This window comes from Peromyscus maniculatus, chromosome 23, assembly GCF_049852395.1.
Source record: "Peromyscus maniculatus bairdii isolate BWxNUB_F1_BW_parent chromosome 23, HU_Pman_BW_mat_3.1, whole genome shotgun sequence".
Taxonomy (NCBI): Eukaryota; Metazoa; Chordata; class Mammalia; order Rodentia; family Cricetidae; genus Peromyscus; species Peromyscus maniculatus.
The window spans coordinates 16,568,219-16,591,875 of NC_134874.1; the positions used below are offsets into that span (position 1 = coordinate 16,568,219).

The 23,657-nt window shown below is 53.1% G+C and overlaps 1 long non-coding RNA gene across 1 annotated transcript; it reads right to left on the bottom strand.

Annotated features, from left to right (window-relative positions):
- Nucleotides 1-16,125: 16,125 nt before the first annotated feature.
- Nucleotides 16,126-21,172, bottom strand: LOC121825434 (uncharacterized). The gene is made up of 3 exons (XR_006067711.2): nucleotides 20,925-21,172; nucleotides 19,196-19,325; nucleotides 16,126-16,944 (listed from the first exon to the last, which is right to left on the bottom strand). It is a non-coding gene; the product is annotated as an uncharacterized LOC121825434 (long non-coding RNA).
- Nucleotides 21,173-23,657: the final 2,485 nt, after the last annotated feature.

Sequence of the window (23,657 nt, forward strand, 5' to 3'; positions counted from 1 at the left end):
ACTCTTCCCACATTTTCTGGTCACACTTGAGTGTTGCACATCCCTCAGCAGGGCCTGCCTGCTTCCCCAGCCACAGGTGCGTGGAGACTCCGGATCAGAATAAGGGGAGGGGCAGCGGTGCCCCCGGCAGGAGCAGATCACAGGTGACAGGGAGACTGTGACACCAGTCCTGCCCTGCAGTGTGACACCAGCCGCTCTACAGAGTGGGACAAGGATCCCGTTCTCTGTCTCCCACCAGCTCTGGTGCTGAGGTTGGCGGGAGGCCTTGGCCCATCTCACTGGAGTAACGAGTGCAGGGAACAGGGGTCCAGCGCCCGGAACAAGTGCTTCTCAGAGTAGGTATGTCAGTCATCCCTCCTGAGCACAGATGACGCAGCAGGTTCCTCCCCATGTCACATGGTCAGCAGCTGTGTGCTCTCCAACCCAGACCTTCCCTTCCTTCCTTCCTCATCGAGGATGCCAACCAATCGAGTCCTTGCCTTCCCTTTCTCAATGCTTCCGGTGAAGCCCGGAGCAGCTCTAAGCTCCTGCTGGCCTCTGGGCAGGAGCAGCCTACCATGGCAAGTCCTGGGCTTTAGGAGATGGGCAGACGCGTGTTCTAATCCACGAAGGGAAACCAAATGGAAGGAGTCACCCATGTTCCCACTTCCTCAGAGCGTGGCAGATAAACACGGCTGTCCCAAGGGAGGGTGCATGCTATGCAGGCACCCAGCCCCCCACATTCCCACTGCAGACCTAAATTCCAAGCACCCCAGCCCCTTGGGGCATCACTGGCTGCCCGTTGTCTAGAACTGTCTATTAGTTTCTTTGCAGACCCACGAAGTTCCTTTGGTGTCTTAGTGATTTTTCAGACACACAAGTAAGGCCGAGCTGCCTGCCAGAGGTGGATGGAACTTTCCAGAATTCCTAGTCTGTCCTGCCCAGCCCTTCTGAGTCATGTGATGTGTGCCGCAGGTCAGTTCGTGGAAGGATTGTTGTTGTTGTTTTGGTTTATGTTTAAAGGGAGATTTTTCCAGAGAAGCAGTGTGTGAATGAGTGTGCGCGGTGCCAGAGGTAGACGTCAGCTGTCTTCCTCGGCCACTCGCCAGCTTAGTTTTGGAGACAGGTCCCTCCGTATCTGGGGCTCGCCGATTTGCCAAGACTAGCTAGCCAGCGAGCCCCAGGGGCGCTCCTGTCAGGATGTGAACTGGGGCCCTCAGTTACTGCACCACAGGGAACTGATGGACGTACCGATGTCCCTGGGGACAACAGGGGCTGACAGGTTGCTTCTGCAGAAGGACAGCAGGACATCCTACAGAAACAAGTTCCTCATGGCCCAGCGACCCCAGTGTCGAGGAAGAAGGAGGCAAGGCTGACTTGTCTTGAACTCTGTAAAGCTGTGGACGGACTTCCGAAGCTCCTCGCCGCCGTGGCTAGCACACCCAAGGTCAGCCAAGGGGACAGGAACCGGACCACACCTTCGTTTCCACTTCGGGAAAGTCAGGAGTCTGGTTCAGGCTCAAGAACAATATTAAGACAGCAGCCAGCCAGAGGGGCATTTGAGGCTGGCAGAGAGAAGGGGACGAGTCGACCTCCAGGCCACCCGAGGTCATGACCACGGCTGACATCGACCCCCCTCCCCCGGTTCCCACTTCTCAGTTCTCCGTGTTTTGGCTCACTCAATCGCTGGCATTTTCTTTCAATGTATTTACAAAGAGCCCTTGTTTTCCTGTCGTTTTTTCCATGTTTGATTTTAACTTGTCCATCTGAAAAGAGTTCCTTCCTCTGTCTGTCTGTCTTTCTGGGTGTATGTGTGCAAAAGTGTTCATATGTGTGCCCAGTGTGTATATATGGATTCATATGTGTGCACGCGTGCACGTGTGTTCATATGTGTGCATGTACGTGTGAGTGTGACTCCCAGCACATTGACTCGGTACTCAGGAAGTCTCAGCAGCATTTGGGAGAAAGGTGTTTGGTCTGTATTGAGCCTGGCGTCATGGATTTGGAGTCTGACTTGTGGTGAGGATGATGGCTGTCCTCTCTCTCTCCCCTCCCCTCCCCTCAGAACCTCCAGACTCTGGCAGGAGTGCTCACTGTCATGCCTTTGGTCTGGCGTCTTCAACGCACCTTCCTCAATGGTGGTTCCAGGCTCTCCTCTCCATCCTCCTACTCTCTGTCTTTAGGTCAAAGGTCAGAAGAACATGGAGGCCACTGCGGGTTTGCGGTACTGAGGAAAGCCAGTCCAGGCCACCAGATTCTCGTTCCTTACCTAGAGCCCCCAGCCAGCTACCTGTTGGGGCAGATAAGGGGTCCCCTGTCCCCGGGGTGCTGGCGGGTGTTCAACGCTGTTAAAGTACCATCACAATCTGTGGAAATCACTGTTACCGTTGCTGACTTCTCCTGTTCCTGCGGTGAGCACCCTTGCGGATGCCCATTCTCCTGGAGATAAGCAGAGGCACAGTACGGGCTGGGCAGCTGTGGATGCTCTGCCCCGGCTGCCTTCCGCCAAAGAACTGTCAATCACACAGCCCACCCTGACTATACCCTTGCGCCAGCATCAGCCATCCTGAGCTCGTCCTGGGGACACAGTGATCACAGCTGCTGGCACCAGCTCCTGCAGCCGGGACCCAGCCAGTTTGCACAGGGCTCTTTACCCTCTAGCCTCCTTGAACTCTCCATGACTCTCCACCTAGACCGGAGGGGAGCATTTACCCTGGTGGCCCAGCAGAGGAACTGCAGCGACTAGGGTTAGAGAGGCAAGCTGTGATAGGTGCAAACACGAGCCTTCATTTGCATGTGACGTCACGGACACTGCTGTGATAGGTGCAAGCATGAGCCTTCATTTGCATGGGATGTCATGGAAGCTGCTATGATAGGTGCAAACACGAGCCTTCGTTTGCATGTGACGTCACGGACACTGCTGTGATAGGTGCAAGCATGAACCTTCATTTGCATGGGACGACATGGAAGCTGCTGTGATAGGTGCAAGCATGAACCTTCATTTGCATGTGACAACACGAAAGCTGCTGTGATAGGTGCAAACAGGAGCCTTCATTTGCATGGGACGTCATGGACTCTGCTGTGATAGGTGCAATCACGAGCCTTCATTTGCATGTGATGACACGGAAGCTGCTGTGATAAGTGCAATCACGAGCCTTCATTTGCATGTGACGCACGGAAGCTGCTGTGATAGGTGCAAGCATGAGCCTTCATTTGCATGTGACAACTCGAAAGCTGCTGTGATAGGTGCAAGCATGAACCTTCATTTGCATGGGATGTCATGGAAGCTGCTGTGATAGGTGCAAACAGGAGCCTTCATTTGCATGGGACGTCATGGACTCTGCTGTGATAGGTGCAATCACGAGCCTTCATTTGCATGTGACAACATGGAAGCTGCTGTGATAGGTGCAAGCATGAACCTTCACTTGCATGTGACGTCATGGAAGCTGCTGTCTGGCTCAGCGAGCCCACAGCCTGAGACGCAATGGCGGCCTAGACAGCGCAGCGTGGTGCCGGTGGCCGTCACTTGGAGCAGCCGGCATGCTGAGCTGCAGAAGGTTCAGTAGCTGGCTGCTTTGGTGCTGATGACAGATAACAGAGCTGCGTGAGTGGGGAGGCACAGGAGGCCCACATGGCCCAAGGGCCAAAGGAGGAACCAGGGATCGCCAGCCTGGAAGGGCGGCAGCCTGAGACAGAGCGGGTGGTGGCCCCGACGGGCAGCGGAGGTGGAGCTGAGCAGTCCATAGGCTGAGCTGCGAAGGGGGTGAGGCAGGTGGCTGCAGAGACAGCTGCAGGGTGGGCAGCAGTGAAGGGTGACAAGTGTCACGGCGTCCTCACAACAGGACGCGGCTAAGAGACCAGGGCAGAGGAGGGGACAAGCCAGGACAGGAAGAGGCGGATGCTGCGGAGGGATAAGAATTCTGTCAAGATCCAGAGAGAGAGAACTGCAGGCCCCTGGTCAGTCAGAGAGCTCACGAGAGATATTGAGCCTCTAGGGACAAGAGTCTCGGACACATCCCTACAGGCAGGAGCTAGTCAATGGCTGAGGATCCCCATACCCAGGCCCGCCCGGAAGCTGGTGCCCGTCAGAATGTTTAACCCTGACTGCTGAGGACCCACAGGGCTGTTAGAGCTGGGGGTCTTCTTACCAGAGGCATGCACTAGGGGGTGTCACCTGCTGCTGCTGCTGCTGCTGCTGCTGCTGCTGCTGCTGCTGCTGAACTAGAAGAATGCAAAGCTGCCAAAGACCAGCCCATACGGAATGCCTCATCACCTGCCCACCATCGGGCAAAAGGACCCTGGCCAGCTGGCTGCCGGCTCTGCCCACAGAGAACTCCTAAGCGTTAAGACTTTAAGTAGCTCCACCCATTCCCCATGCCACCTACTCCGGGACATGTAGAATGTCGCCTGATAAGGCAGGGAGGGCCAACACCACAGAAAGACAGGGAGCTGAGACCCAGAAGCCTTTGCAATGGCAGATTTAACCCTTTTGCTGCTGGATCAAGGCAAGTCCCCAGGAGGAACTTGGTGGGCAGTGATGCTCCATGCCCCAGCCGGGATGTGTTCGCTTTTGCCACAACAGACAAGCTGGGATGCTCAGTACCTCAGAAGTGTCTGGCAGGATGTACGGAGGTGACGAGTCAATACCTCATCATTTTTTGTTTGTTTGTTTGTTTACTTTTCCGGTTGCTATTACAAAACATCTGACAAGGGTCGGGAGATGCTCAATGGTCAAGAGCACTTCTTGCTCCTCCAGAGGACCCGAGTTCGCATCCCAGCACCGACGGGGGTGAGGGGAGCTTGTGCACGTAAGTTCAGGTGCTCTGAGAGATGAGAAGAGAGCAGTATGCGTTCTTAGTTCCTGAGCCAACTCTCCAGCCCCGGGTACTAGAATTTTTAAACAAAAAGAAGACTGATCAACAGCCTCTCGAATGGTATGTGTTCCCTGAGTGCTAGTAAGACTCCAAGAGCCCATGCCGTGTGTGCAGCTCAAACACCATTCATAGTTATTAGTGGGTAGACTTCGTGAATCCCTACCTCTGCCACATCCCAGCTAGGGAGCCCATTCACAGTTATTAACAGGCAGACTTCGTGAATCCCTACCTCTGCCACATCCCAGCTAGGGAGCCTCGGGCAAGGCCCTTCTTAGCTTCCCCAGGCTGTGACTGGGCATCTGAAGAATGAATATTAAAAATTTGTGTGCTGGAAGGCTGCAACTATCAGGACCTGTGTTCGGTCCCCAGCATTCATCCACCCATTTATTCCCAGCTTGGAAGGTGGTAACAGGAGGCTCCTTGGAACTCCCGGGCCAATGACAGACATTGTCTGAAAGGATATGGACAGCAGATGACACCTGAAATTGTCTCCTGGCTTCCATATGTGTGCATATACGTGTGCCCACACATGCTTGAGAACATACACACACATGCACGCACAGAATACAAATACAAGATTTCTGGAGTATGAGGATGTGTGCCCTATGGTCCCAGCTACTGGGAGGTGGAAACCAGAAGATCCCTGGAGCCCAGGAGGCCAGCCTGAATAACACAGCTCGACCCTGTCTCCATCAAAAATAAACACCCACCAGCTGGGTGACAGCGGCACATGCCTTTAATCCCAGCACTCGGGAGGCAGAACCAGGCAGATCTCTGTGAGTTCGAGGCCAGCCTGGTCTACAGAGCGAGATCCAGGACAGGCACCAAAACTACACAGAGAAACCCTGTCTTGAAAAACAAAACAAAAATAAAAACAGCCACCAACAGCATCCTTGGGAAGGGCAAGAGGAAGGGCTGGCTACAAAGCCAGGCACAGGGCAGGTGCCCTGTGGGCATTGTCCTAGTCCAGCTCTTCCTCCATTGCAGCAGGCCTATCGTCGGAGCCTGAGCATGTGGTCCTAGCTGGCCCAGAAGCAGTTCTGAGTTTGGGAACTCGGGGAGGGGCTGGGTGACGCTGAAACGTGGTGGGGGGTCGTGAGCTCCCACGCCACAGACGTTCAGCTGTCTCTTTCCGCAGAGCAGAGCTTCCGTCTCTCGCCATACCTTCCCCTGTGCCCTTGGTCATCCCTGCTGTCCCTGGCTCTTTCTGGCTCACGACCCCCCAGGCCCACTTGGGAATCAGACCCGACTTTGTCCACCCCTCTCCGGCACCCGTCTTCCCTGGAGGCAGAAGACAGTGCTTTTCAACCCAGGACGCCTTAGCCACGGGCAAATTCTGACTGCCCGAAGCCAGCGTACGACCGCCACCCCTTCCCCCAGCTTAGACAGGGATATGTGACCCCAATTCTGGTCAATGGCCTGCAAGGAGAGTCACACTGGGGGATTCTGGGAAAGAATCTGTAACTCTAAGAGATGGATCTCAGGGCGGTGGTGGTGCACGCTTTTAATCCCAGCACGGGGGAGGCAGAGGCAGGTGGATCTCTGTGAGTTCGAGGCCAGCCTGGGCTACAGAGTGAGTTCCAGGAAATGCGCCAAAGCTACACAGAGAAACCCTGTCTCGAAAAAGGAGAAGGAGGAGGTGGTGAAGGAGATGGATCCTTCTGACCACTGAATATGGTATGTGAATGTTTGCCTGGAGCTATGGTTATGGTTGCCATGTTGAGACTATGAGGCAGACACAGAAATGATAGTGAAGAGAGATGGCAATCACGTGGGTCCTTGCTGTCAGAGCCGAGCTACACATGTAGAACCCTGATACTGCTCCACTGCTCCAGAAACCTTGCTCAGGGAGAGGGCAGGCTCCTGCCTGGAGGCTTTGGGGCTGTGCCTTCGTATTTGTGAGTGAGCCTTCGATGGGCACATTCTTTTTTTTTTTTTTTGGTTTTTCGAGACAGGGTTTCTCTGTGTAGCTTTGCGCCTTTCCTGGAACTCACTTGGTAGCCCAGGCTGGCCTCGAACTCAGAGATCCGCCTGCCTCTGCCTCCCGAGTGCTGGGATTAAAGGCGTGCGCCACCACCGCCCGGCATCGATGGGCACATTCTTGATGGCTCCATTTCCAGCTGGAGTTCCAGACGAGTTACAAGGACTGACCCCTGAGCTGAGCCAGGTAAAACCCCATGGGCATCAATCCCATGTGACCCTCCTCACAACCAAGGCCTGCTCCTCCGTGGGACCTGTACTTCCCAATTATACTCAGTTCTGTGGCTTCGTGGGTACACAGTTCAGAATCCCCCGGCCTAGGGAATGGTGCCACCCAGAGGGGGCTGGGTCTTCCCACATCAATTAACATAATCAAGACAATCCCACATAGACATACTCACTGGCCAACCTGAGCTAGACAAATCCCCCATTGAGATTCTCTTCCCAGATCTCTAGGTTGCATCAAGTGGGCAGCTGAAGTGAACTCTCCTAACACTCTAGGACACCGTCACGCCATGTGGCGTCACATTCCAGCCGCTAGATGATATTGATGCCCATCTGCCTGGTTGGTTCACTCTGGCTTCAAAGACGCACTCTTGCAGAGTGAATGGCTTTGTCCCATCCGCTGTGTGTCCTGCATCAATACCCCCACAATGCCTCACCTGCCTCCCAGTGACACCATTTGATCAAAGGGTGAACAAAAACTCAGAAAGCAAAGAGCAGTGTGGTTATCGCCCATCACATACCCCCGAGACCCCGCCCTGATATCACCAGCTGGCATAAATGGCTGATGGGACTGAAGTGTCATCCGAGCCCAGCTAGTGTTGGAAGCCATGCAGCCACTCTTGTGGGGTGTATATCCATTCCTTTCATCCACGTGAGTGGATAGCTGATGATCAGCTACCTTAATCCCCGTGTGGGATGGTGGAGCCATGCTGTAAGCCGCAATAAATATATAAAGTAGGCTTTCGGCTGATTATGACGAGTTATACCTGGAAGAAGCCAAGGGCATTTCCAGAGGTCAAGCCGAGGCTCAAGGAGCCTTGGTGATATTTGGCTTTTGATTATCAGCCATTTTCTGCTATGAATTTCTCATGTGCTATTGTAGCTTTTCCATCATTTATGGGGCACCATTTTCCCGTCTACTAATGGAATATTCAGATAACCTTCTTTGCTGACAGCTATGCACAGCCAGAACCCCAGTTCAAGCCTCCCTGTAACTATCATCATTAGCAGCATCCGGCCAGGACCATCCCTGGAGGGACGGAAGTATCTTATCAGAGATACCTCTGTACTCTCTAAGAACAGACTTAAGCATCCAAGGCCAAACAAAACAACACCTGTCTCCTAGGTCAGGCAGATAGCTTTATTTCTTGTGCAATTTACAGCCTCACTAACAGACTCCTAATATCTTACCTAACCACTTCTAGGAATGTAGATTGAGCACATAGATTCCCTTCTTGATATACTAACAGCTCATTAGTTCTCAATTGGCCTCCTCCTTTACCACTCCGTTTTCATGTTGTAAAAGAAAGCCTGATGGTCACTGCCTGAGGAAAATTCTTACTTGCCCTTATGATCCCATAAGAATTCAAGCCTGGTGACCTTGGTCTGGCAGAGGATCGCTATTGCTTGGGTTTATAACTAAATACCTCAGAGACTTGAGAGGACTTAAAGGTATAAGGAGACGGAGAGGAAGATAGGTGTGGAGAACTTGAGGACGGAGAACTGAGAGGGATAAGGAAGATTTTTGACCAGAGAGAACGTGTGGACGAGATGGAAGATGAGGAAGAGCCAGACGGGGAAGTACTAGCTGGGTAAGAACGAGATGAGAAGGACCTAGAAGAGGCAGAATTAAGATGAGATAATTAAGATAGAACTTAGAGGGGACAGCAGAGACATGTAGAGAGAAATCAGGCAAGACAGGAGCTAGGCACGAGAGCAGAACTGAAGCTGTGCAGACTGGATTTTATCCCTGGGGAATAAAGCAGACGGACAAAGAGCTCGGTGTGCTTAGATTCATTTCCCGAAAATAGTTCTCGCCGGTGGCCGTTTCTCTTCTGAGCCCCTGGGAAGTATATTATTAAGGCTGCTCCTTTAATAATGCACAAGACAGCCAGGTCTTCCTCACCTGTAGCTGGGATCCTCACTGTAGCTGCCTCCTGGCAACGGCGGGGGCGCAGATGGGCGCTGTTGTGGTGGTTTTTTTTATAGCACTAGGTGCTCCCAGGGGACACTTTATAAGTTAGTGAAAGAAGCCCCTTGTGGTCCCTTGCCTGGGTGGGGGTAGCCCCCCCCCCCCCCCCCCCGCCCATCAGATGCCTTCTCTGCCACAGTAAGCCGCCACCGTCTTCTCTGCTTGGCTCTCTGCAAATGGACAGAGCCACTAACCCACTCAGCTGGCAAATCCAGGCCCTGGTCCAAAGAACATCATCAGGTCCGTGTTGCCCAGCAACTCTCCCCGGTTCTTATTTCCTACCAGGCCGTCCCAGCGTCGCTGACAGGTCTCAAGACAGGTCTCCCACCTGCCCTGCGGGCTTGCACCATGCCACTCCATCTCTGCCACGCCCCCCCCCTCCCGCAAACAGCTCCCAGGGGTTCCTCAGAAACGGCTTTGAAATCCAACCCGGGTCGCAAGTCTGTCTTGAGTGGCGTTCAACTTCCAGCATTCTGGGGCAAATTTGGATTTAATTAATTTCTCTTGCATTCCAACGTCGAGTGATACTTTTCGTTTTTGCTGTTTCCTGGCCTGCAGCCTCACACCACACTGGCGGAAAAACTGAGGGATGGGGGGTGGGGGCTGGGGGTGGGGGGGGGGGAAGGAATGCTTTTCTCCTAAGAATTCACATAAAATGGATGGGAACTGTTGCTGTAGGGGAAATGGTGGGTTTCCAAGCGTGAAGCAGGGCCACGGGCTACCCTGGCAATCCTTATGTGAATTTGGGGACTTCTGACTCCACGGTAGGGCTTTGCTGTGTCACCTGGTGTGTGACAGAAGCTTGGCCATGGCCTTCCAGGGACAAGTCGTCTATGCGTGGTTGCCTTTGTGCCATGAAGCGACCCAGTCGGGCAAGCTGGGTGTGTGGCTGCACCCTGTGGCTCGGTCTGATGGGTGTGAGGGTATCAAACTGATTTTGTTTTTCTTTCTGTTTTTGGCCCTGCTGGGGACGGGAGCCAGGGCCTCCCTCACGCAGGCTCAGCGAGTGCTCCACCACAGAGCCACACCCCCAGCTCTTTCCTGTGACTTTTTTAGTTTGAGTCAGGGCCTCGTTAAACTGCTTGGTCTGGCAGGCAGTCTTTGAACTCGTGACCGGTCTGCTTCGGGGCTCTTGAGTGGCTGAGATGACAGTCTCGGGGACCAGGCCCAGCTGCAAACAAGACAACCTTTTAATCTTGCGCTGCGGGCCGCCTAAGGTTGCAAAGAATGAGTCAACAGCAGGGCTGGGGTGGGCCATCCAGACGGCTCGGTGGGTTACGAGCACTGGCCACCGAGTCTGGTGATCGGAGTTCTCTCCCCAAGACCCCACATGGTGGATGGAGAGAACTGACTCCTGCACCTTGTCCTTTGGCCCCCGACTGTGTGTCATGGTAGGCGCATACCCACCCCGAATAAGTGTGATGGTTTTTAAAAGAGGGCTGGTGTGTAGCTCGGCTGCACAGTGCTTGCCTGGCACATACAAAACCCTGGTTTCTAAACCCATTGCCAAATAAGCTCCACCCTGTCCCCCCAAAAAAACCAAGCTAAAATGCAGCTCTTCCTCTCTCTCTCTCCTTCCCCCTCTTTCTCTCTCTGTCTCTCTGTCTCTGTCTCTCTCTCTCTCTCTCACACACACACACACACACACACACACACACACACACACACACCCAGCAGGGATTTATGCATGAATTTAAAAGCCACCATGGGAAATCAGGCAGAGAATGTCTGCTCACCTCAGCCGAGTCCTGCAGCCCAGGAAATGGGTTTATTTGACCCGTGTACTTTTCTACTTTCTTTCATCCCCTTTCTCCAAAATCCTCAGCCTCGGGGAGTACAGGTAACTCGGGAAGAACGCTCCAGCTTACACACGAAGCATCCCTGGGTCCCCTTCGAGCCCCATTGTTTAGTAGCGGTACGACCTCGACCCACGCGTAACCTCTCTGATCTGCTGCTTCCGATTTGCAGGAAATGAGAATGTGCTTTTCCAAGCTGGTAGGACGAAGGAGCTGGCCTGGGACAGCAGCCAGCATCTTTCCTTCCCTTGCTCAGTGGAGCCACTTCGGAGACGAACGAGAGCGGCAGGAAAAAGTTTTCTGTCCCAAATGCCATTTATCTCTCCGGGCCTCAGTTTCCCCTTCTCATTGGCAAGGTAATAACAAAGCTGTCACTCCAGTAAGTCTGTGAAAGGAAATAAGGTGGTGGAGGGAGGGCTTGCAGCAAAGTATTTGGTGTACCAGCTTGAGGACCTGAGCGGGGATCCCCGGCATTCTAGTATAAAGTGGGGTGCCGCGGCACATTCCTGTAATCGCAACTGAGGAGGTGCATACAGGAGGCCCGGGAAATGCTAGCCAGCTACTCTCAGTGAGAGACCCTGCCTCAAAAACAACAATGGAGAGCGAGTGAGGAAGGCACTTGAACGTACCTGCATGTTGACCTCTGCTCTCCACATGCACACACACACACACACACACACACACACACACACACACACGAATAAATTAACACCACAGAAATGACATCAATGACCTTTGGAAAAGCCAGTATAGCAGACAGCCCATTTTGGGGGGTGGAGGCGAAGGAGCTGACTTCCCAAACCTCTGGACACGCTTGTGTCCGCATTCTCTACAGGCATGTGGTTTTCCTGGGGGAAATGAAGCGTGTGGAGTTTAGTTAGCAGCGACCACGGTCAGCATCCACGCAATGACGAAGCATGCTGGGGAGCAGAGCAGAGGCGCCCTTGCTGGGTCCACCAGCCTGAGTTCCTCCACTAGGCAGCCTGTGCTTAACACCCTCAGGGTCCTCCCTTTACTACAAGGGTTCTCAACCTGCAGGTCGCGACCACTTTGCAGGTGTGTGTGTGTGTGTGTGTGTGTGTGTGTGTGTGTGTGTGTGTGTATCAGATATCCTGCATATCAGATCTTTATATTATGATTCATAATGGTAGCAAAATTACAGTTATGAAGTAGCAACAAAAATAACTTTATGGTTGGGGGTCACCACAACATGAGGAGCTGTTTTAAAGGGTCGCAGCATTAGGAAGGTGGAGAACCACTGCTTTCCAGAGATATGCACATGCCAGGGTATCCCGGGCTGGAGGGCTGACCCAGGAAGGGAGAAGCTGACCAGTGAGTGTCCCATCCCCCGCATGGGGACCAGGCGGGGAGAGATAGGAAAGTAAGGTCTTGGGGTGGGCTGATGGGGGCTCTAGCTGAGTTCCCAGGAGATCAGGAAGTGGGGAGGAAAAGGGGAGCCAGCAGCTGCCACCAGGCTGCCGTGGATGTGGGAGTGACGTCCTTGGAATCTGTAAATGGCAAGCACTTCATCCGGACTGTGCCTGGTCTTGATAGAGAGGACACTTTGGGGGTTTCTGTTTGAGGTACTTTAGGGAAAGAAATCGAGCTCCGCCAGTAGAGACTGGGTCCCCGGAGGAGGAACCAGCTGGAGATCCATGTGGAGAAAACCAAAGGTCCCGGATGTATTTCTCTCCGCTCTCCCGCTCACCAGCAAAACGAACCAGAAGAGGGGAAGCCAGGCAGTCTCAAGTCCCTCCGCTTCAGGGACTGGGTCCTGCCTGCTATCCCCCACAGGGAATAGCACTGAGGGCCACCAGCCGGGTAGCCAGGTGGAAGGCTTCAGGACTACGAGTGCTCGCAGAAGCTTGGAGAGGGCTGGGGGCTGACGTGTAGCTCCGTGACAGCGCGCTGGCCTGGTGTGCCCGAGGGCCTGGCCGTGAATAAACAATCAGATGGGATGGTTCAATGGTTACAGATGCTTTCCTCCAAGTCTAATGACCTGAGTTCAATCCCTGTGGACTCACATGGTAGAAGGGGAGACCTGATCCCTGCAGGTGGTTCTCTGACCTCTTCCGAAGTGCACCGGGGTGTGTGTGTGTGTGTGTGTGTGTGTGTGTGTGTGTGTGTGTGCGCGTGCGCGTGCGCGCGTGCGTGCATGCATGCGCATGTGCACACACAAATAAATATGTAGTCATCTAGCCCAGCCTTCCCATTGTGCAGAGGGTACCATAGACAAGTCCTACCTCGCCCGTCCCTCTCTGTCCCCACGCAGCAATCTCCCTGGCCCAGGTTGCCGTCACTGAATGGGATTGGGGGTTCTCGGGGATGCCAAGTTGGAAGAGAGGAAGGGCCAAGACAGGAATAGCTGTGGGCTGCTACCCTCTGGGGCCTGTAGATTTTCACTCGAACTCTCTGGCATCGGGAGGGCTCGAGACTGTTTCAAATTATCTGTGAATAAATTTCCCTTTGGATCGTCAGGCAGCAGAAGTGGAAGAAGTCTCTGGAGCCAGCGCAGCCCTCCAAGAAAATGGCTGCCAGAAGCCGGGGACTTGGCTCTGGGCGGCGTGTTCACGGCCAAGGCCTCTGCTTGGACATCTGAAATGGGGGGGTCTAATAGCAACCAGGTTGGCCAGGAGGTGACCCAAACAGCATCCCCCACCCTCTAAGCCCAAGCAGACGTCTCTTTGTCACAGGATGAGCCCTGAACATGAACTCTCTAACATGGTAGGCCACATCCTGCCGTGAGGAGGGAGAGGCTCCGTCCCCCTGAGGAGAAACACATTGTTGAAAAAGATTTACCACAGGAAATGGAGGTAAATTGCAGAAAGCTGTCTTGTGTTCACGGTCAACCTCAAGGAAATATGATCTGAAAATGAGACAAAAATTAGTCGTGGAGGCTTCGGACGGAGGCGAGAAAATGGGGTGGGGGTGGGGAGGAGAACCAGACCGCAGCTCGAAGGAGCTTGGGGAGCCCAGAGAGGCCAGCAGGACGTGAAGACAGAGGCCCAAAGGGAAGCAAGTATCGAAAATACAGAAAATGGAAGGGCGCTGTGGGGACCCAAGCTTCGATGTGGGTTGTGGGAGGGCCCTATTGTGTGTTGGCCAAGAATCAAACATCTGCTTGACCACACTCACAGGCGGGCGGTTCACGGCTCTATCTCCTCAGGGTCAGAGGCCATGGCTCCGTCTTGACCTCTCTGAGGTCAGTCTTAGGGAATGGGATGACTGGGCTTGTCACCTTGACGAATGGAGAAGACGGGTGACCCGGTGTTAGGCGAGGGAGGGGGCATCTCCAGAGAGACTGACATGGGAAGACTCCCTCAGAGCCTTTCAAGAGGCTGGTGCCCAGGGGAGGAAGGAGTCAGAGGGAGGCAGTGTGCCCACGTCCAAGCCCCTCTCCGAGGCATCCGTTTATGGCTGATGTCGGCTGATTTCAGACTCCAACTTCCCGGGCATTTTAAGGTAGACTTGGTCGCAGTGACCCTCCAGGGAACTCTAGGTCTTCAGTGCTGGGCTGAGACTCCATGGAGTGAGCAGCTACTGGTGCCCCAGTCTTTCTAGGATGAAGACACAGGACATCAAGGCACCAGGAATGTAGAACAGCTAGTCACACCCACAGCCCAGAGCAGAGAGACGTGTGTGCATACAGCTAGCTTTCTGTACTCTTACACAGTCCAAGACCCAAACCGAGGGAATGGCACTGCCCTCGGAGGGCTGAGGCTTCTAACATTGACAATGAAAGCTAACCAGCTAACCATCACAGTTCTCTCTCTCTCTCTCTCTCTCTCTCTCTCTCTCTCTCTCTCTCTCTCTCTCTCTCTCTCTCTCTCTGTTTCTCTGTGTCGTTTTGGTCCCTGTCCTGGAATTCACTCTGTAGCCCAGGCTGGCCTCGAACTCACAGAGATCCACCTGCCTCTGACTCCCAAGTGCTGGGATTAAAGGCGTGTGTCCCCACCACCACCCAGCTACAGTTCTCTCTCTTTTTTAATGTACAGACTTTCTATTAGCTCTGTTCTTCTAGAGAATCCCGTCTGCTTCAGTGGAGACAGCCAGCCAGGGTGGCTCTCTTGGGCTTGGTCATGGGGTGCCCAGCTAGCATCAGGGAGCTCTGTGGGAGATTATGTGGCAGAGCCTTCTTTCTAGGAAGAGGGACAGAAGGGAGAAAGGGCCCTTCTTTCCCGATGGGCCTTATCTTACCTGGACTGTTGCCTGTAATCACACCCTCTCCACAGGACAAGGAAGAGAAAAGGGCCTGCTGGGGGGGGAGGCGGGGGGGGGGGGGGGGGGACGGTCGGTGGCCATGTTGCTGACTCAGCCAGTCTGGCATCTGCCTGCCTCTGACCTTGTCATCCTCAAAGAGTAGGGTTTTATTGTTTTGTTTTTCCATTTTCATGAGTACATGTGGTGCACATGTGCGTGTGCGTGTGTGTGTGTGTGTGTGTGTGTGTGTGTGTGTGCGCGCATGCGTGCGTGCGCGCACGTTTTACATGCATATGAGCACACAGATATGGGGGCATGTGTACGCATGGGTTTGAGAGGCGCCAAGCACGAGCTTGGCTGTCTGTGGATCTGTCCCTGTGAAGGTGCCCGCGATTCACTCCTACCTGCAAGTGCCCCTCCGGCGGCTGCCTGACACACGCGGCACTCACCTTCCCAGGGTGTCACACAGGGCAACCGACCTCCTTTCTGCCTCAGGCTTTAAATGAGTACGCCTTTCACCCATGTCTGGCATGGCGCTCCCCCCCCACCCCCCCCCACCCCCGCCCTCTTGTGCTTTTTTGCTATGGATTGTGCTGATTAAAATGGCCTGGAGGTGGAGAGTGCCTCAGGCAGGACATGTATGTGTAGAGATTCTTGTGGGCAGGGGCCTCGCAGCCCTTGGCGATGAGCGTAGAGTGAATGCATTGTTCTGACAGGAGGCGTCGGAGATACACACCAAAGCTCCCTGGGCAGATTGTGTATCCGGCTCTAAAATGCTCAGAACCAGAAGAGCCGGAGACTTTGGAATACTTATTTACGTGTTGTACGTGAGATGTCTTAGGGACGTAAGATTCCTTTTACCCCCCTGAAGGTATTTATTTACCCAACAGTGTAATAACTGTGTACAAAGCAGGGTTCTGTGGTGTGGAATTTTCCATCTGAGGTGTTAGGTCAGTGCTCAGAAAGGTGTGGGTTTGGGCAAGATGTGGTGGTACCCACCTGGAACCTTGGCGCTTGAGAGGCGGAGGCAGGAGAATCAAGAGTTCAAGGCCTGTCGTTTAGATTTTAGAAGGTCATATAATAAAAAAAAAACCCAGATATTGGGGTGAAAGCTAAAAGATCGGAGAAGCAGAGCAAGCCACAGCCACCACCTCTTACCTCACCAACTCCTCAGCCTGAAAGAGCTCCAGCCGAAAGGCCTCTAGCCGAATGAGCTTCCTCAGGCTTTAGTTCCTGTCTCCTTACGGCTTATATACCTTTCTCCACCCTGCCATATTTTTTCCTGGGATTAAAGGCCTGTGTGTTTCCCAAGCAAAGGCATGAGATCTCAAGTGCTGGGATCAAAGGTGTGTGCCACCACTGTCCGGCTCTGTTTCTCTCTTAGACTGAGTCAATCTCATGTAGTCCAGGGTGGCTTTGAACCCATATAGATCCAGACAGATCTCTGCCTGGAGAGTGCTGGGATCAAAGGTGTGTGCCACCACTGCCCGGCATCTGTGTTTGATCTAGTGACATGTGCTGTTCTCTGATCTTCAGGCAAAGTTTATTAGGGTACACAATAATATATCACCGCAAAGGCCATCCTGGACTACATAGTAAGTTTGGACCAGCCTGGGCTACACAATGAGACTGTTCTAAAAGAAAGGAAAAAAATATGTAAAGAGATTTTTGGGACGTTTATCTTTTGGATTTTGTGACCAGAGATGCTCAACTCATGTATGTTAAAAATTACTTTTATTCATTTATGGGTTTGTTTATATGTACAGGTCCACGTCCACGCCACGGCACACGTGTGGTGGAAGGACAACTTACGGAAGTTGGTTCACTCCTTCCGCTTAGGTGCTGGAGACCGAACTCAGGTCCTCGGGCTTGACGGCCAGCCCCTTTCCCTGCTGAGCCTTCTTGCTGGTCCCCCAACCTGTATTTGATCAGGTGACAGAAACGGGGTGATGAAGGGCTGGGGCTGTAGCTTAGGTGTAGAAGCCTTGCCAAGGCCATGTTAGGCCCTGAGTTCGATCCCTCACAGTGCAAAAAATTAACAAACGATGTCCTGGGAAACAAAGCCTGGGAGCTGGGTAATCCGGTATCTACCGTATCTGTGGGACTGCTTCTCTGGTGCAAGAAGTCAGCCAGGGTGGCCACCCTGTGAGTCGGTCCTGCAGCCTCTCCTTTGCCCCTGCCTGGACCCCAGTTCTGGGTTCACACACACGTTAGGTCCCCGTTGTCAGATCACTGTGAAGTTCCATCTGAAAGGATGGTAAACGGCACTGGTGGCGGCACTGGTTACCGCATGGAAAGGTCCCGGTCACGATAGAACCGGTATCAGTATTCAGAGCTTTATTAGGAGGGAAAGGGTGGGGGCAGAGGGGACCAGACCTGGTGAGAGAGAAAAATGGTGGGGTGGGAGAAGAGGGGAGCAGAGCAGGGAGCAGAGAGTGTGGGGTCTGCATCCGGCTTTTTAAGGCTTGTACGTAGTCGCCAGCGTCCCCGATGACGTAACCCGCAAGACCCCAAGCTTTGCGTAAACAGGAGTGAAGGCAGGATCCTAAAACCATCCCCATAGGTGCCCAGGTCTCCAAGCCAAAGCTGTGAGAGTCTAGAACTATAATGCATTGGCATATAGAAGGGACTGGACTATTTCCTGGCTGAGTTCTCTAGGTTTTCCTGGAGCAGGGTATTGTGTGTTGTCTACTCTAATAAGGGACAGCATCTTCCTGGCATACCGGCCACCTTGGATTGCTAGCCCCTTGAGGCTGAGGCATCACTCACTCCTGAGGGGGCCCATGACTGAATTAGCCCACCCCTTCTTTCTCCACCCACCTACCCCCCGCCCCCAGCCTCCTACACCCTGCTTCCTCATTGGCCCTAGTCTCCTTCATTTTGGGACATTTTTTGTGCCCTGGGGCTCGCCATTCTCAGTTTGTCTAGCTGGGGAGTGTGTGTGTGTGTGGGGGGGGGGCAACAGCCTGGGCCTAAGGAGACGCCACGCTAGTAGGTCCCTCTCTGTCCAGTTAGCCCACACCACGCTACAGCATTCTTAGTGAGGATAAAGGGACAGAGTCAGAGCCGTGGTTAAATCTGGGGAGGTTGTATGGTGGGGGGCAGAGAAGGTCAGGGGAGAGAGGGAGAGACATTGGGAGCCTGGGGGTCCCTCTGCCCAGGAGTGGAGGGACTTGTGCCTTAGAGCTGTGTGTGCATGTGTGTATACACACATGCTAACCACGTCGTTTGGTAGATTGGGGGTTTGGGGGCAGCATACAGAATCTGGGAGACCTGGATTCTTTTGGGTCAGGAAAGATACGTGTCAAGGAAGCATGACTTTGCCAGCTGATGCACACCTGAGGCCGGGCAAAGACCCCCTGGAGAGATGGACGTCCCAGAGCCCAGGTCCTAAGAGACCCCAGAGTGGTCCCGGGTCCGTCTGCTGTGTCCACCCTCATGGCTGCTCTGTGCTCCCTCTGGCTAAAATGAGACCGGGAGGTAGTCTTAGAGGTGTGAAGTTTGTCCAGACACAGCTAAAGCCTCCCGGGAGGACAGACTAGAGAAGGGAGGCCGTGGACCATGTCAGCTGAAAGCATCACGGGTACCTGAAAGAAACGGTACAGTGCCCTGAAGGACCGTTTATGTCTGTCTGTCCCTTGCATCAAAGTACATGGGGAACAGAAGGCAGAATGGTGATGGCTGTAACATCTGGCTACAACTGTATTTCTGCTTCTGTCTGGGATTGAAGTTTTATGTAGAAAATGTCTTTGATGCATGCTTTCATGGGAATTTTTGTTTGTTTGTTTTTTGATTTTTGTTTTTCGAGACAGGGTTTCCCTGTGTAGTTTTGGTGCCTGTCCTGGAACTCACTTTGGAGACCAGGCTGGCCTCCAACTCACAGAGATCCGCCTGCCTCTGCCTTCCGAGTGCTAGGATTAAAGGTATGTACTCTTGGGCTCAGGCAGTGGTGGCACATGCCTTTAATCCCAGCACTCAGGAGGTAGAGACAAGCAGATCTGCGTGAGTTCAAGGCCATCCTGGTCTACAGAGCGAATTTCAGGACAGCCAGGGCATTTACACAGAGAAGCCTTTTCTCAAAAAACAAAAAAAGAAGAAGAAAAAAGATTTTATTTTAAATTGTGTGTATCTGTGTCTGTGTGTAGTCAGGTGCACAAGAGTGCAGTTACCTGTGGAGGCCAGCAGAGGACATCAGCTCCAATGGAATCAGAGGTAGTTGTCATGGGCGTTGGGAACTGGATTCCACTCCTCTGGAAAAGCAGCTGTTGCTCTCTTAACTGCAAAGCCATCTCTCCAGCCCTGGAAAATTATGTCATAAAATATTTATAACAATAAAACAGGGGCAATAAAAAGAGTGCACTTTTAGGGGACCAGCAAGATGGCTCAGTGGGTGGAGTCTTGCCACCAAGCCTGACAATTTGAATTTTATTCCTGGAACCCACATGATAGAAAGAGAGAAATGACTTCTATGAGTTTTCTGACCCACATGTGTGCTGTGGAACACACACGAGCAAACACACACACACACACACACACACACACACACACACAAAGTGTACTTTAAAAACAAATTTGTTTTGTTTTCAAGACAGGGTTTCTCTGTGTAGTCCTAGCTGTCCTGGAACTCACTCTGGAGACCAGGCTGGCCTCAAACTCAGAGATCTGCCTGCCTCTGCTCCCAAGTGCTGGGATTAAAGGTGTATGCCACCACTGCCTAGCTTTAAAAACAAATTTAAAATATGCTTTTAGAAGAAAATACTTTCTGAAAAAAAAAATGTAATTCCTTCCATGAAGAAACCAGTCCTTTGGGTTTTCTTAGAAAACGGCAAGTACAGAGAACCTTCCAGACCCCCAGTCGCAGCCTGGCATTGAGACCAGTAGGAATGTCTCCTTGAGGCCAGTGCAGGGGTGCCAGGACCCCTGACCCTAAGCATTTCTTTCTAGACCTGTCTAAGCCATTTCGTCCTCTTAAGCTGGGGCTGCTGTCAACCCTGAAGAGCTAACAGTCTGCCTACTTGGTGACTTTTATAGCCGGAAGTTCCTCTGGTCCTGCCTGGCCCACCCGCATCCCACAGCCGCTTGGTCCCAAGTAAACACACAGAGGCTTATATTCTTTATGAACTGTATGGCTTATAGGTCAGGTTCCTTGTTAGCTAGCTCTCATAACTTAACTCAACCCATTTCTATTAATCTATATCATGGCCTGTGGCCATGGCGTTACTGGTCTGCTGGCATCTTGTTGCTCCTTGGGCGGCGGGCTGAGGTCTCCACGACTCGACCCTTCTTCTTGCTGTATCTCTGCTTGGATTTCCTGCCTGGCTCCATCCTGCCTTGCCATAGGCCAACAAGCTTTATTTATTATCCAATGGGAGCCACACATATTCACCGCCCACAGCAGACTTTAGACTCCAGTGCCTGCTCAGAGCATGGCCACTCCACTGTCTCTTTCAACCCCACTCGCCCTGAGAGGCCAGTGCCTTCATCCACTCCATTTTACAGATGGAACACTGAGACCCAAGGGGAGTCCGTCCTCTGTGTCATCACCTGGGCGGACAGGGCTGAGGCTTTGCAGCAGCCTGCGCGTGTGGCCACAGGATTCTGTTGTGTTTCCTCTTGGGTACCTTTCTCAGCTTTGATGGCCTGGGTTTGGCCATCTGCGTTTGGCACAGAGGCCCCCTTCTCAGGGCAGCCGCAGGGGCGTCCCTCCTCGCTTTCAGCTTTCTTCTTTTGAAAGCAGCTGGGTTCTCTCGAACTTTGACATGTTCCTCTACTCTCCTGGGATGGAGCTACAGAAATACATCCCAGAGGATGCCTGCGAGCTGGACTCGCGATCAAAGAACTGCTCATTCTCACAGTTCACCGGGGACCGAGCGGCGCTCGGAATGGCGTTAGTCCTACCTGCTTTCTCCTCCCCCACTGCATGACACATAGCCAATAAACGGCATTTGATTCCTCTCCTGGCGCCTCTTGCTGAGCCGTGTGTGCTGCAGGCTTTCCTTAAATATTTACTGAAGGAGCAAATCTGGCTGCAGTGTCTGACGGAGCAGGAAGAATCTGTTGGAGAGCCTCCGACACCACCATGGAAATGCATCGCACAAATCTGGGGCCATCTGTCAGGCTCTCCGAAGGACCAGAACAAAAAAAAAAAAAAAGCCATCAACTTTCCCAAAATAGCAGCGGCAGGATTTCCTGGAGTGGGCAGGGCCGGCGCCGGCTCTAGCTGAGAAATGGGACCAGCAGGCTGTCCTGCACTGGGGACTGGGGACTGGGGACAGCCCTGCCAGGAGTCCAGATGCTTTCCTTGTGGCTCGGTGACAGCTTCTGGATGGGAGGAAATAGGAGGGCGGAGAGGATTCTCCGTCCGGATGCTGCAGGCAGGAGGAGAAACTGCCACTCATCTCTGCTCGGCCTCTGCCCAGGTCGTTCACCACGTCTCCTGCTGGTCTCTTCTCTGTGCACCTTCCGGTGATGTGGTACGGTAACTAACCAGCTGGCTTCAAGTCCAGGCTCCCACATAGGTCCGATGCATGACTCTGGACCCTTCCTGTGGCCCAGTTCTTCATCTGCACCATGGGGCTAAGAGGAACCATTTTTCAGAGGGGTCTGTGAAGAAGGTGGGGACAGCCAAGAAAGAGAAAACATCATCTGGTGTGACGGCTCGCCCTTGTCCCAGCGCTTGGGAGGTTGAGACAGGAGGATTACCATGAGTTCCAGACCAGTCCTTTGAGACTCTTCTCAGAAACAAAAGCAGGACCAAGGAGAAGGCCCAGTGGGTGTGTACGCTTGCCACCAAGCCTGATGACCTGAGTTTGATCCCCAGGAACCACATAGTGAAGGAGAATACTATCTCCTACAGGTTGTCTTCTGATCTGCACATGCACACACACACACACACACACACACACACGTGCATGCATGCACCCACACAAGCATGCACACACAAAGCTGTAATTTAAAAAGCAAAAACAAGGACATTAAGCATTTACATAATATATGTTTGCTGTTTTTATACCCACACCCAAATAAGGCACGATCCTCCCCCTGCCCAGAGGCTCCCTGCTTCCCAGCATCCACTGCAGCCTAAGGTGCAGCCATCCACACACTGAACTGCCAGCAGTCAGGGGTCTGCTAACCACCTGTAACTGGGAGTATGTGTGCAGTGGCCCCCATGACTCATGGGATTCCTTCTGTGACCCCTAGGAGCTGGTGGCAAGGCAGGCCACACAGAACCCTGTATGGACGTGTCCCCTGGTCTAGCGTGCAGGGTGTCACACACATCAGAGTTCTCTCCTTCTCCCCCTCCCATGCCTTGACCCCTCTGCATCCCTGTTCTTAGGTGTTCGTAAGTGAAACTTGATTCATCATGGCATCCCAACGATCAGTCTGTATTCAGGGATGATTCAGGGATGGAAGCCCTGAGGTGGCTTCATTCTTGGGCCTGAGAGTGGCCACCTGTGCTTGGGGTTCCCATGTGGTTTTGGTGCCTGACATGGAGGTCTCTGTTAGGTCTTTATTGCCGTGACAAATGCCAGCACCGGATGACTTCAGGGAAGATTTGGTTTGACTCATGGTCTTGGCAGTTTGGGTTCCTGGTCAGCTGGTTCCCATGCTGTGGGGTGACTCCAAATAGCCTTTGGAGACTGTGGGGAGGGGAGCTGCTCACCTCATGGGGGCAGGAAGTGGAGAGACAGTCAGGGAAGGACAGGACAACTCCTAGCCCCCAAGGACCTTCCCCCAGTGACCTGCTCCCTCCAACAAGCCTCTGCCTCCTCTCAATCCCATCACCTCATGAACTAGACCCTAAGAAGGACACAGTGCCTATCCCCTAGGAGTCCTGTGGTGATATATTGTGCACCCCAATAAAACTTATCTGGGGATCAGAGGACAGAGCCAGCCACTGGATTAGACTTAGAGGCCAGGCACACACCCTTAATCCTATCACTCGGGAGACAGAGATCCGTGGATCTCTGTGAGTTCAAGGCCACACAGGGAACAGAGCCAGGTGTGGTGGCACATGCCTTTAATCCCAGCACTTGAGACCTCATGCCTTTGTTTGGGAAGCACACACCCCTTTAAATCAGGAAGTAATATGGCAGGGCAGAAAAAGGTATATAAGGCGTGAGGAAACAGGACTCACTGTCCTGAGGCTTTCTAAGGGGTAAGAACATGGCTGGCTTGCTCTCTGATCTTTTAATTTTCACCCCAATACCTGGCTCCGGGTCTTTTATTAATAAGACCGTTTAGCAATTCGTGTTACAGAGTCCAGTTCCCACCAGTTAGTGTAGACCAGGAGATGTGGCCCTCATCACCACATGGCCCTTGGCCCTTTGTGATCTGCTCCTGCCCACAACTCTGGAGCCCACACTTGCCCCAGCCTAATCAACCAGGACCACAAGGGAACCATAGCCCTCTCCCTGCACTGATAGGGGCCAGTGTGACAGCCGCCAGGCCGGGCTCCCTCAGAAAAGGTACAGTAAGGAACAAGCATGGATACCTCTCTTCTCCATCGGTCTCTGCGCCCTTCCACCTGACCCTGTTCAGCCACCGGACATCTGGGACATTTATTTGTGTGTTCTCTCTCCACAGCACACTGTCATGAACTCACTGTCAGAAACGTAGACAGACACCGTC